Genomic DNA, 13,202 nt, shown 5'->3' with positions numbered 1-13,202 from the left:
ACATCTGCTGAGTACAATGCGGTAAGGTAAGCTGGTGAGCTGTTCCCTTCTTCTCTAGGAAACACTTAACACTGCCCCTATGGTAATTCAAAATCAAAACCAATGTTATCAAAACGCAGGCATTTTATATGTTACGCACTTACGTAATAATTATTTGATAAAGCAATCTTACACTTCACACATTTTCTTGAATAAATATCTAAAGTTTTGAAGAGAAAAATTATTAGTAGTAAGGGCGAGTAAGTACCTTGCATTTCCACAGCTGGAGTCTCTCATAGGGCTCCACACGTCACTATGGATGAGTTCCAAGGGTCGGCCAACACGTTTCGTAGATCTTTTCGGAGCCCGGGCCACAGGCTTTCCTTCCAGGCAGGCGCAAACTTGTTGAAATCTTCTTTGTCATCCTGAAATGAACATACCTTTAAGACAATGATACCCTAACCGTCTATGCCATAAATCAGTATTCATGTTAAGTATTATTAGACTTAACTAACTTTGCAATATTGACTTCCTGCGCTTGATGTAGGACAGTCATCGATTGCTCTTTTGCAAAACAAAACATTCATTCTATCAGTGACGTGCATAGAGGGTATGTAAAGTATATGCAAATGTTTATTTAATTTTCATTTTCATTAATTCTTCATTTTATATCATCTGCATACCCTGTACATAGCCTCAATGCACGCTACTGCATTCTATATACACCCACATAGATTAGCAGATATAACAGGCTGGTGTTGTATACTACAACTGTCATGGACAAAACACCCATCTACATTCATGATCACAACCATGCCTCTTTCACATAATTTAATAACAGAAAACAAATTTTGCAGACAACTACGGAACGTAAAAAACATTGTTTAAGGTTTTATCAAAGTTATTTATGCTGTTTACATGAATATCTGTAGAGCTCTCCAGTTTAGTCGCTCCATCATCACAAGTGATCATCCTTTTCCATCCATCACCACGGAAAGATCTGGAGCAGTCTTATTCCTAGCCAGGACTGCACGGACAATGTGATCAAAAGAGTTAGTGTTTAAAATTATACAACTTTAGGAAGTAACAGTTTCTACCCTTAGTAAAAGTTTGTTCACTGGCAATACAGTACAGCGTCGCTGGTACAGTTGCTTTCGAGTATTGTAGCAGTATACTTCAGTTAAATTGAATGTATATCCAAACCCTGTTTTAAAGCCTATAAACACTTCAACAGCCTAGACAGTAGATCTAAAAGGAACGTTTGTAAGTGGATAAAAATCAATACAGGATTTGCGACACTAAAACGATTGCAGTAAGAAGTTTTACTAAGACCGAAAGTTTTGTTTCGATACGCGAAATCGACTACGACTGCGAGCGTGCAAATGTGCTAAGGGTAAAAAGTCTTTCCCCATCAAATAAATAAATGAAAATATCATAATAATGTACTCAAGACTCCCCAGTAAACTGGTTAAAAGTAAAAGTCTTTTAAACTGTAATAAACCACATCCGAGCATGTTCACATTGAAATTGCCTGGTCTCCCCGTCCTCCCGTGTCAAACGGATGGTAACCCCTTTAGACCCTGACCTATTACCCCCATCTCTCCCATCCCCCTTAATTCTTAAATCTAGACAGATTACGAGTCTTAGAATATCTACGTCGAGTTTGTAAACACTTATTTTTCTTCAGTTAAAGGCAAATCCGCGTAACTATTACGCACCAACGCCAACATTAATAATCAATCAAATCCAACATATTCATTAAAATTAATTTTGGTCAGAACATTTCAATTATAAGTATAGGTATTAAAGAAAATGTAGATAGAGCGAAAGTACAATCTCATGTTAAATGTTTTTAAGGAGAAGTAGAAAGCTTCTGAAATCCATTGGTTGATATTATAGTGTATTCTTAAATCTAAGTAAAAAAAAAAAAAAAAAAAAATGCATTGATAACCTCTTCCTTTATTTGAAGTCGGTTAGAACTATGAAAGAAGAAATAACCTACCCTACCCAGTAATGCGGAAGCCACTTAGGAAGAATAAGTTAAAAGTAGTTAATAATTAGTATATACAGTGGCGTGCATTGCATATATGCAAATAAGCAGTGCATACCCTACCCTCAGGGTCTTAAAGAGCCTTCAGATAGGACCATTAAAGTTTTGTAATTAAAAAAACACTAAGTAAAAAATATATGAAAGCGCCATCTAGTAATGAGCGGCCAAACTTCTAGGTCAATTGTCGCTAGACAGGCGACAGCGCAACCAGCGCGCGCGAGGCGCATAGCGTACAAAATAAAATCTTTAGCGTATATCTCTAAAAGCGTATTTTAATTTTTAACCGTAAATGCTAAACATTTACCTTTTAAAACACGTAAAAATCTCATGTTATCTATTGCAGGGTAAATCAATTATTATGAATCACTCGACATATGACGCCCTCTACTGTTGCATAGAAATATCAAATAAAATAAGCACGCCCAAAGAAAGAATCGTTCTGCTAGATGTGTGCGTGCAAGTTAGTAGTGTGTGTCGTGTAATGTTATAATCGTGCGCTTGTACTTACAAGATTAGCATCGGTCTTGTGTGAACAGTTTCATTCATAAATTCTCTATTCTCTAATTACGTGTTTCATTTTTTCTATGAATAAAATGATTTGCTTGGTTTGTTATTGTTGTTAAAGGTCATTATTCTTTTTTTAGAATTAAAAACATTATTCACAAATGTAAATACCTTTTAGTGTCTTTTAAGAAAATTAAGGATCTAATATTATCGAATTAGTCTTTCGTTTTGAAAATAATCTATGAAACCAAACGCTGTCTCAATTTTGAAAAATGAATAATTTAGGTTTTCCAGGAATCATTGGAGAGTGAGAGAGTTAACAATAAATATGGTTTCTATTTATTGTTTACATATCAAAATAAAATAGCGTTCGTACCCATACTTACAAAAAATTAAAGACATATTTTGACTAATTTCGATTGCAATATTATCATTAGCATATTCGATCGCCATTATTGTTTACCTTCGAACAATGCTGTATGGCGTTGGTGATAAATAAACGGTTCAAGTGCATAAATTCAGTAACTTATAAAAGTTTGAGCAGTGATAGTTTAATGTGTTAAGGTTAATTTATAGTTTATTCATTCATTTTATAATGAAAGCATATTCGTGCGGTCTTTGTTTGGGTTCAGTGTGCCTGGAAAAAGTACTTAGAGAAAACTTTAATTTCTATCCCTACTTATATCGTAAAATTAGAAATCATTCGCAAAGGAAGGAGTGTACCAATGTTACAAATATCCCAAAAAAAGGTGATAAAGTAACGCGTATATTTAATAATAAATATTACGAAAACTATTCTTGGCTAAGCGGCTTTGTACACACCAATCGATTAATTTGCTTTCCTTTTGTTTTATTGTCCAATATACGTAAAGTGTGGAATGATAAAGGATATTGTGATCTTAATAATTTTCATAAAAACGCTAAAAACATGATATGTTGGAAAAATATTATCATCATCAGTGTGCTTAGAAAATGCTGCCGAATGGTGTGTCATAATTTTGTGACGTAAATCAGGGTATGTACTTTTATTCAATTAGCAGTAGATAGACGATAGTATTAAATCAATCAAAAATATAACTTTCGTAAAGTAATTTGATTATAAACCGACAAACCTATCTAAAATCTAAATTTTAATTTTACTTTATGTTTGTGTTGAACACCTTGTGCATACCCTGGGTCCAAGGGCTATGCACGCCACTGAGTATATACCTTCAAAGAAGATAGCGGGCGTGTAGTTGTCCTGCGTAGTAGTCATACATAGCGCATGCCACGGATCGACCGAACCGTGCACGTACGCGACCCGACCGGCGGGTATGTTTAAACCACCGAACTCTTCATTAGTCCACTCAGCACACGCGTTCACAAACACAGAGTCAAATCTGTAACGAAGAGAAAATAATATTAAAAATTGTTCAATGTACATACTTGTTTCAGTGTTTATTTTATAACTTAAGCTTATTTAAGCGATTATTTATGAACTATTTATGAAATTTATAGCTAATAAATCTAATAGGTTGGGGAAAAAGTCTTTTCGCATTATAGTATGTATGAACATGTAATAAAATCTCTTTGGCTATACTATTTGTATCTGGCTGGTTTTGGTATCAAATTAGGAAAATGTGTGAAGATGAGTGAATCTAATGAAGAAATTCCTTTTTACCTTTTAAAATTTTACTACAAAAAAGGTAAAAATGCAACGCAAGCCGCGAAAAAAATTTGGGTTTAGCGTTTTCAATCCGGAAATTTTGATGTCAAAGATGCACCTCGCTCTGGTTAGGAGGAGCCCTATGACGGATATAATGGATGCCATTTTTGAAAAAGTGGACCAAGATGGGCAAATCAGTAGGTACAATGTAGCTGAAGAACTGGGAATTGACCACAAAACCATTTTTGACGGAGCTGATAAGAAGTGGATCATGACCGAACCATTTTTGAACTGGTGATGAGAAGTGGATCATGTACGACAAGAAAGTGCGAAAAAGGTCACGGTCAAAGGCCGATCAGGCTTCACAGACTGTGGCGAAACCCGGGTTAACTCGCAACAAGGTGACGCTGTGTGTGTAGTAGTAGGATTGGAAGGGCATTATTCATTATAAGCTGTTACCACCAGGCAGGATCATCAATTCTGAATTCTACAGCGAACAACTGATGAGATTAAAGCAAGAAGTTTAGAGAAAGCGGCCGGAATTAATCAACAGAAGAGGTGTGGTTTTTCATCATGATAACGCTAGACCTAACACATCTTTAGCCACTCAGCTAAAATTAAGATAGTTTGGCTGGGAGGTGGTAATGCATCCGCTGTATAGTCCTGACCTTACACCTTCAGATTTCCACCTGTTTCGGTCTCTTCAGAATTCTTTAGGCAGTGTCAGGTTAACATCACGAGAGGACTGCCAAAACTACTTGTCGCGGTTTTTTGATTTCAGAAACCCCAAAATTTCTATAGCAATGGGATTATGTCCCTACCTACCTATGCCTAATTTATGCAAAGGAAGAAAATAAATTCCAAAAACTTTTTAATGATGATAGTACTTCTAGAAAAAGAGGTAGTATTTAGATTTTATTACAACGTTCTACATAGATACTAGTTTGCGAAAAGACTATTATTCCCGCAACCCACTTTTCCGCAAATTTCTCCCTATATCACATTTCAATTTGTATGTCCACTTAAACTAACTTTATAACATTACTATCAGCAGGTGGATCAACTGAATTCCTAGCTTTTTGCCACCAGAGGAGTTTGATAACTTTATTGCCTACACATATGTTTGTGGCTTCTCAAAAATTCTGGTCTACATTTTATAATACATTTTATAATCGCCATATTTCGTCGGCGGTGTACCACGTGTACTGCGCATGGATCGGCAGCTGACAGACTCCTCTGTACTAGTCGCCACTTCCCCTCCAACTATAGCGCCGCCGACGTCTCGCGTCGTTTTTTCTCTCTTCCGCCTTTCCTCAGCAGAAGACTCGGCATCAGTAGAGGCCTGCTCTACCTCACTGTTGTTGCAGCAGTCATCGCCAGACTCACCATCTGTTAATTCATATAAAAATCATGTGATTTATTTATATTATATAAGACGAGAATTACGATATTCATCAATGTCAGCACATTTATTTTCAATAAAAAGTACATTAGGAATGTGCTTTTTACTATACAGAATAACCTTCCTTGGATTTATTTAATGGTTCTATAAATCGGTAACGCTGAATAACCGACAAAAATGCACAACTTTCTCTTAGCGTTCAATTTATTATGTAGACTAGACTGCGGGATTAATGAATAGGCAATGCATCCAAAAACAAAGGTTTCCTTTACAAATAGTGTGTCGGGACCACACTTCCTCAGTGTTGCTTCTGGTATTCAAATACATCTGCTGAGTACAATGCGGTAAGGTAAGCTGGTGAGCTGTTCCCTTCTTCTCTAGGAAACACTTAACACTGCCCCTATGGTAATTCAAAATCAAAACCAATGTTATCAAAACGCAGGCATTTTATATGTTACGCACTTACGTAATAATTATTTGATAAAGCAATCTTACACTTCACACATTTTCTTGAATAAATATCTAAAGTTTTGAAGAGAAAAATTATTAGTAGTAAGGGCGAGTAAGTACCTTGCATTTCCACAGCTGGAGTCTCTCATAGGGCTCCACACGTCACTATGGATGAGTTCCAAGGGTCGGCCAACACGTTTCGTAGATCTTTTCGGAGCCCGGGCCACAGGCTTTCCTTCCAGGCAGGCGCAAACTTGTTGAAATCTTCTTTGTCATCCTGAAATGAACATACCTTTAAGACAATGATACCCTAACCGTCTATGCCATAAATCAGTATTCATGTTAAGTATTATTAGACTTAACTAACTTTGCAATATTGACTTCCTGCGCTTGATGTAGGACAGTCATCGATTGCTCTTTTGCAAAACAAAACATTCATTCTATCAGTGACGTGCATAGAGGGTATGTAAAGTATATGCAAATGTTTATTTAATTTTCATTTTCATTAATTCTTCATTTTATATCATCTGCATACCCTGTACATAGCCTCAATGCACGCTACTGCATTCTATATACACCCACATAGATTAGCAGATATAACAGGCTGGTGTTGTATACTACAACTGTCATGGACAAAACACCCATCTACATTCATGATCACAACCATGCCTCTTTCACATAATTTAATAACAGAAAACAAATTTTGCAGACAACTACGGAACGTAAAAAACATTGTTTAAGGTTTTATCAAAGTTATTTATGCTGTTTACATGAATATCTGTAGAGCTCTCCAGTTTAGTCGCTCCATCATCACAAGTGATCATCCTTTTCCATCCATCACCACGGAAAGATCTGGAGCAGTCTTATTCCTAGCCAGGACTGCACGGACAATGTGATCAAAAGAGTTAGTGTTTAAAATTATACAACTTTAGGAAGTAACAGTTTCTACCCTTAGTAAAAGTTTGTTCACTGGCAATACAGTACAGCGTCGCTGGTACAGTTGCTTTCGAGTATTGTAGCAGTATACTTCAGTTAAATTGAATGTATATCCAAACCCTGTTTTAAAGCCTATAAACACTTCAACAGCCTAGACAGTAGATCTAAAAGGAACGTTTGTAAGTGGATAAAAATCAATACAGGATTTGCGACACTAAAACGATTGCAGTAAGAAGTTTTACTAAGACCGAAAGTTTTGTTTCGATACGCGAAATCGACTACGACTGCGAGCGTGCAAATGTGCTAAGGGTAAAAAGTCTTTCCCCATCAAATAAATAAATGAAAATATCATAATAATGTACTCAAGACTCCCCAGTAAACTGGTTAAAAGTAAAAGTCTTTTAAACTGTAATAAACCACATCCGAGCATGTTCACATTGAAATTGCCTGGTCTCCCCGTCCTCCCGTGTCAAACGGATGGTAACCCCTTTAGACCCTGACCTATTACCCCCATCTCTCCCATCCCCCTTAATTCTTAAATCTAGACAGATTACGAGTCTTAGAATATCTACGTCGAGTTTGTAAACACTTATTTTTCTTCAGTTAAAGGCAAATCCGCGTAACTATTACGCACCAACGCCAACATTAATAATCAATCAAATCCAACATATTCATTAAAATTAATTTTGGTCAGAACATTTCAATTATAAGTATAGGTATTAAAGAAAATGTAAATAGAGCGAAAGTACAATCTCATGTTAAATGTTTTTAAGGAGAAGTAGAAAGCTTCTGAAATCCATTGGTTGATATTATAGTGTATTCTTAAATCTAAGTAAAAAAAAAAAAAAAAAAATGCATTGATAACCTCTTCCTTTATTTGAAGTCGGTTAAAACTATGAAAGAAGAAAAAACCTACCCTACCCAGTAATGCGGAAGCCACTTAGGAAGAATAAGTTAAAAGTAGTTAATAATTAGTATATACAGTGGCGTGCATTGCATATATGCAAATAAGCAGTGCATACCCTACCCTCAGGGTCTTAAAGAGCCTTCAGATAGGACCATTAAAGTTTTGTAATTAAAAAAACACTAAGTAAAAAATATATGAAAGCGCCATCTAGTAATGAGCGGCCAAACTTCTAGGTCAATTGTCGCTAGACAGGCGACAGCGCAACCAGCGCGCGCGAGGCGCATAGCGTACAAAATAAAATCTTTAGCGTATATCTCTAAAAGCGTATTTTAATTTTTAACCGTAAATGCTAAACATTTACCTTTTAAAACACGTAAAAATCTCATGTTATCTATTGCAGGGTAAATCAATTATTATGAATCACTCGACATATGACGCCCTCTACTGTTGCATAGAAATATCAAATAAAATAAGCACGCCCAAAGAAAGAATCGTTCTGCTAGATGTGTGCGTGCAAGTTAGTAGTGTGTGTCGTGTAATGTTATAATCGTGCGCTTGTACTTACAAGATTAGCATCGGTCTTGTGTGAACAGTTTCATTCATAAATTCTCTATTCTCTAATTACGTGTTTCATTTTTTCTATGAATAAAATGATTTGCTTGGTTTGTTATTGTTGTTAAAGGTCATTATTCTTTTTTTAGAATTAAAAACATTATTCACAAATGTAAATACCTTTTAGTGTCTTTTAAGAAAATTAAGGATCTAATATTATCGAATTAGTCTTTCGTTTTGAAAATAATCTATGAAACCAAACGCTGTCTCAATTTTGAAAAATGAATAATTTAGGTTTTCCAGGAATCATTGGAGAGTGAGAGAGTTAACAATAAATATGGTTTCTATTTATTGTTTACATATCAAAATAAAATAGCGTTCGTACCCATACTTACAAAAAATTAAAGACATATTTTGACTAATTTCGATTGCAATATTATCATTAGCATATTCGATCGCCATTATTGTTTACCTTCGAACAATGCTGTATGGCGTTGGTGATAAATAAACGGTTCAAGTGCATAAATTCAGTAACTTATAAAAGTTTGAGCAGTGATAGTTTAATGTGTTAAGGTTAATTTATAGTTTATTCATTCATTTTATAATGAAAGCATATTCGTGCGGTCTTTGTTTGGGTTCAGTGTGCCTGGAAAAAGTACTTAGAGAAAACTTTAATTTCTATCCCTACTTATATCGTAAAATTAGAAATCATTCGCAAAGGAAGGAGTGTACCAATGTTACAAATATCCCAAAAAAAGGTGATAAAGTAACGCGTATATTTAATAATAAATATTACGAAAACTATTCTTGGCTAAGCGGCTTTGTACACACCAATCGATTAATTTGCTTTCCTTTTGTTTTATTGTCCAATATACGTAAAGTGTGGAATGATAAAGGATATTGTGATCTTAATAATTTTCATAAAAACGCTAAAAACATGATATGTTGGAAAAATATTATCATCATCAGTGTGCTTAGAAAATGCTGCCGAATGGTGTGTCATAATTTTGTGACGTTAATCAGGGTATGTACTTTTATTCAATTAGCAGTAGATAGACGATAGTATTAAATCAATCAAAAATATAACTTTCGTAAAGTAATTTGATTATAAACCGACATACCTATCTAAAATCTAAATTTTAATTTTACTTTATGTTTGTGTTGAACACCTTGTGCATACCCTGGGTCCAAGGGCTATGCACGCCACTGAGTATATACCTTCAAAGAAGATAGCGGGCGTGTAGTTGTCCTGCGTAGTAGTCATACATAGCGCATGCCACGGATCGACCGAACCGTGCACGTACGCGACCCGACCGGCGGGTATGTTTAAACCACCGAACTCTTCATTAGTCCACTCAGCACACGCGTTCACAAACACAGAGTCAAATCTGTAACGAAGAGAAAATAATATTAAAAATTGTTCAATGTACATACTTGTTTCAGTGTTTATTTTATAACTTAAGCTTATTTAAGCGATTATTTATGAACTATTTATGAAATTTATAGCTAATAAATCTAATAGGTTGGGGAAAAAGTCTTTTCGCATTATAGTATGTATGAACATGTAATAAAATCTCTTTGGCTATACTATTTGTATCTGGCTGGTTTTGGTATCAAATTAGGAAAATGTGTGAAGATGAGTGAATCTAATGAAGAAATTCCTTTTTACCTTTTAAAATTTTACTACAAAAAAGGTAAAAATGCAACGCAAGCCGCGAAAAAAATTTGGGTTTAGCGTTTTCAATCCGGAAATTTTGATGTCAAAGATGCACCTCGCTCTGGTTAGGAGGAGCCCTATGACGGATATAATGGATGCCATTTTTGAAAAAGTGGACCAAGATGGGCAAATCAGTAGGTACAATGTAGCTGAAGAACTGGGAATTGACCACAAAACCATTTTTGACGGAGCTGATAAGAAGTGGATCATGACCGAACCATTTTTGAACTGGTGATGAGAAGTGGATCATGTACGACAAGAAAGTGCGAAAAAGGTCACGGTCAAAGGCCGATCAGGCTTCACAGACTGTGGCGAAACCCGGGTTAACTCGCAACAAGGTGACGCTGTGTGTGTAGTAGTAGGATTGGAAGGGCATTATTCATTATAAGCTGTTACCACCAGGCAGGATCATCAATTCTGAATTCTACTGCGAACAACTGATGAGATTAAAGCAAGAAGTTTAGAGAAAGCGGCCGGAATTAATCAACAGAAGAGGTGTGGTTTTTCATCATGATAACGCTAGACCTAACACATCTTTAGCCACTCAGCTAAAATTAAGATAGTTTGGCTGGGAGGTGGTAATGCATCCGCTGTATAGTCCTGACCTTACACCTTCAGATTTCCACCTGTTTCGGTCTCTTCAGAATTCTTTAGGCAGTGTCAGGTTAACATCACGAGAGGACTGCCAAAACTACTTGTCGCGGTTTTTTGATTTCAGAAACCCCAAAATTTCTATAGCAATGGGATTATGTCCCTACCTACCTATGCCTAATTTATGCAAAGGAAGAAAATAAATTCCAAAAACTTTTTAATGCTGATAGTACTTCTAGAAAAAGAGGTAGTATTTAGATTTTATTACAACGTTCTACATAGATACTAGTTTGCGAAAAGACTATTATTCCCGCAACCCACTTTTCCGCAAATTTCTCCCTATATCACATTTCAATTTGTATGTCCACTTAAACTAACTTTATAACATTACTATCAGCAGGTGGATCAACTGAATTCCAAACTTTTTTCTCCAAAAGTGACAGATACTCTACATTCATAGCTTTTTGCCACCAGAGGAGTTTGATAACTTTATTGCCTACACATATGTTTGTGGCTTCTCAAAAATTCTGGTCTACATACCTATTTTATAATCGCCATATTTCGTCGGCGGTGTACCACGTGTACTGCGCATGGATCGGCAGCTGACAGACTCCTCTGTACTAGTCGCCACTTCCCCTCCAACTATAGCGCCGCCGACGTCTCGCGTCGTTTTTTCTCTCTTCCGCCTTTCCTCAGCAGAAGACTCTGCATCAGTAGAGGCCTGCTCTACCTCACTGTTGTTGCAGCAGTCATCGCCAGACTCACCATCTGTTAATTCATATAAAAATCATGTGATTTATTTATATTATATAAGACGAGAATTACGATATTCATCAATGTCAGCACATTTATTTTCAATAAAAAGTACATTAGGAATGTGCTTTTTACTATACAGAATAACCTTCCTTGGATTTATTTAATGGTTCTATAAATCGGTAACGCTGAATAACCGACAAAAATGCACAACTTTCTCTTAGCGTTCAATTTATTATGTAGACTAGACTGCGGGATTAATGAATAGGCAATGCATCCAAAAACAAAGGTTTCCTTTACAAATAGTGTGTCGGGACCACACTTCCTCAGTGTTGCTTCTGGTATTCAAATACATCTGCTGAGTACAATGCGGTAAGGTAAGCTGGTGAGCTGTTCCCTTCTTCTCTAGGAAACACTTAACACTGCCCCTATGGTAATTCAAAATCAAAACCAATGTTATCAAAACGCAGGCATTTTATATGTTACGCACTTACGTAATAATTATTTGATAAAGCAATCTTACACTTCACACATTTTCTTGAATAAATATCTAAAGTTTTGAAGAGAAAAATTATTAGTAGTAAGGGCGAGTAAGTACCTTGCATTTCCACAGCTGGAGTCTCTCATAGGGCTCCACACGTCACTATGGATGAGTTCCAAGGGTCGGCCAACACGTTTCGTAGATCTTTTCGGAGCCCGGGCCACAGGCTTTCCTTCCAGGCAGGCGCAAACTTGTTGAAATCTTCTTTGTCATCCTGAAATGAACATACCTTTAAGACAATGATACCCTAACCGTCTATGCCATAAATCAGTATTCATGTTAAGTATTATTAGACTTAACTAACTTTGCAATATTGACTTCCTGCGCTTGATGTAGGACAGTCATCGATTGCTCTTTTGCAAAACAAAACATTCATTCTATCAGTGACGTGCATAGAGGGTATGTAAAGTATATGCAAATGTTTATTTAATTTTCATTTTCATTAATTCTTCATTTTATATCATCTGCATACCCTGTACATAGCCTCAATGCACGCTACTGCATTCTATATACACCCACATAGATTAGCAGATATAACAGGCTGGTGTTGTATACTACAACTGTCATGGACAAAACACCCATCTACATTCATGATCACAACCATGCCTCTTTCACATAATTTAATAACAGAAAACAAATTTTGCAGACAACTACGGAACGTAAAAAACATTGTTTAAGGTTTTATCAAAGTTATTTATGCTGTTTACATGAATATCTGTAGAGCTCTCCAGTTTAGTCGCTCCATCATCACAAGTGATCATCCTTTTCCATCCATCACCACGGAAAGATCTGGAGCAGTCTTATTCCTAGCCAGGACTGCACGGACAATGTGATCAAAAGAGTTAGTGTTTAAAATTATACAACTTTAGGAAGTAACAGTTTCTACCCTTAGTAAAAGTTTGTTCACTGGCAATACAGTACAGCGTCGCTGGTACAGTTGCTTTCGAGTATTGTAGCAGTATACTTCAGTTAAATTGAATGTATATCCAAACCCTGTTTTAAAGCCTATAAACACTTCAACAGCCTAGACAGTAGATCTAAAAGGAACGTTTGTAAGTGGATAAAAATCAATACAGGATTTGCGACACTAAAACGATTGCAGTAAGAAGTTTTACTAAGACCGAAAGTTTTGTTTCGATACGCGAAATCGACTACGACTGCGAGCGTGCAAATGT

The sequence above is a fragment of the Pararge aegeria genome (genome assembly GCF_905163445.1).
Source record: "Pararge aegeria chromosome W unlocalized genomic scaffold, ilParAegt1.1 SUPER_W_unloc_4, whole genome shotgun sequence".
In the NCBI taxonomy this organism is placed as follows: domain Eukaryota; kingdom Metazoa; phylum Arthropoda; class Insecta; order Lepidoptera; family Nymphalidae; genus Pararge; species Pararge aegeria.
This window is presented reverse-complemented; position numbering follows the sequence as displayed.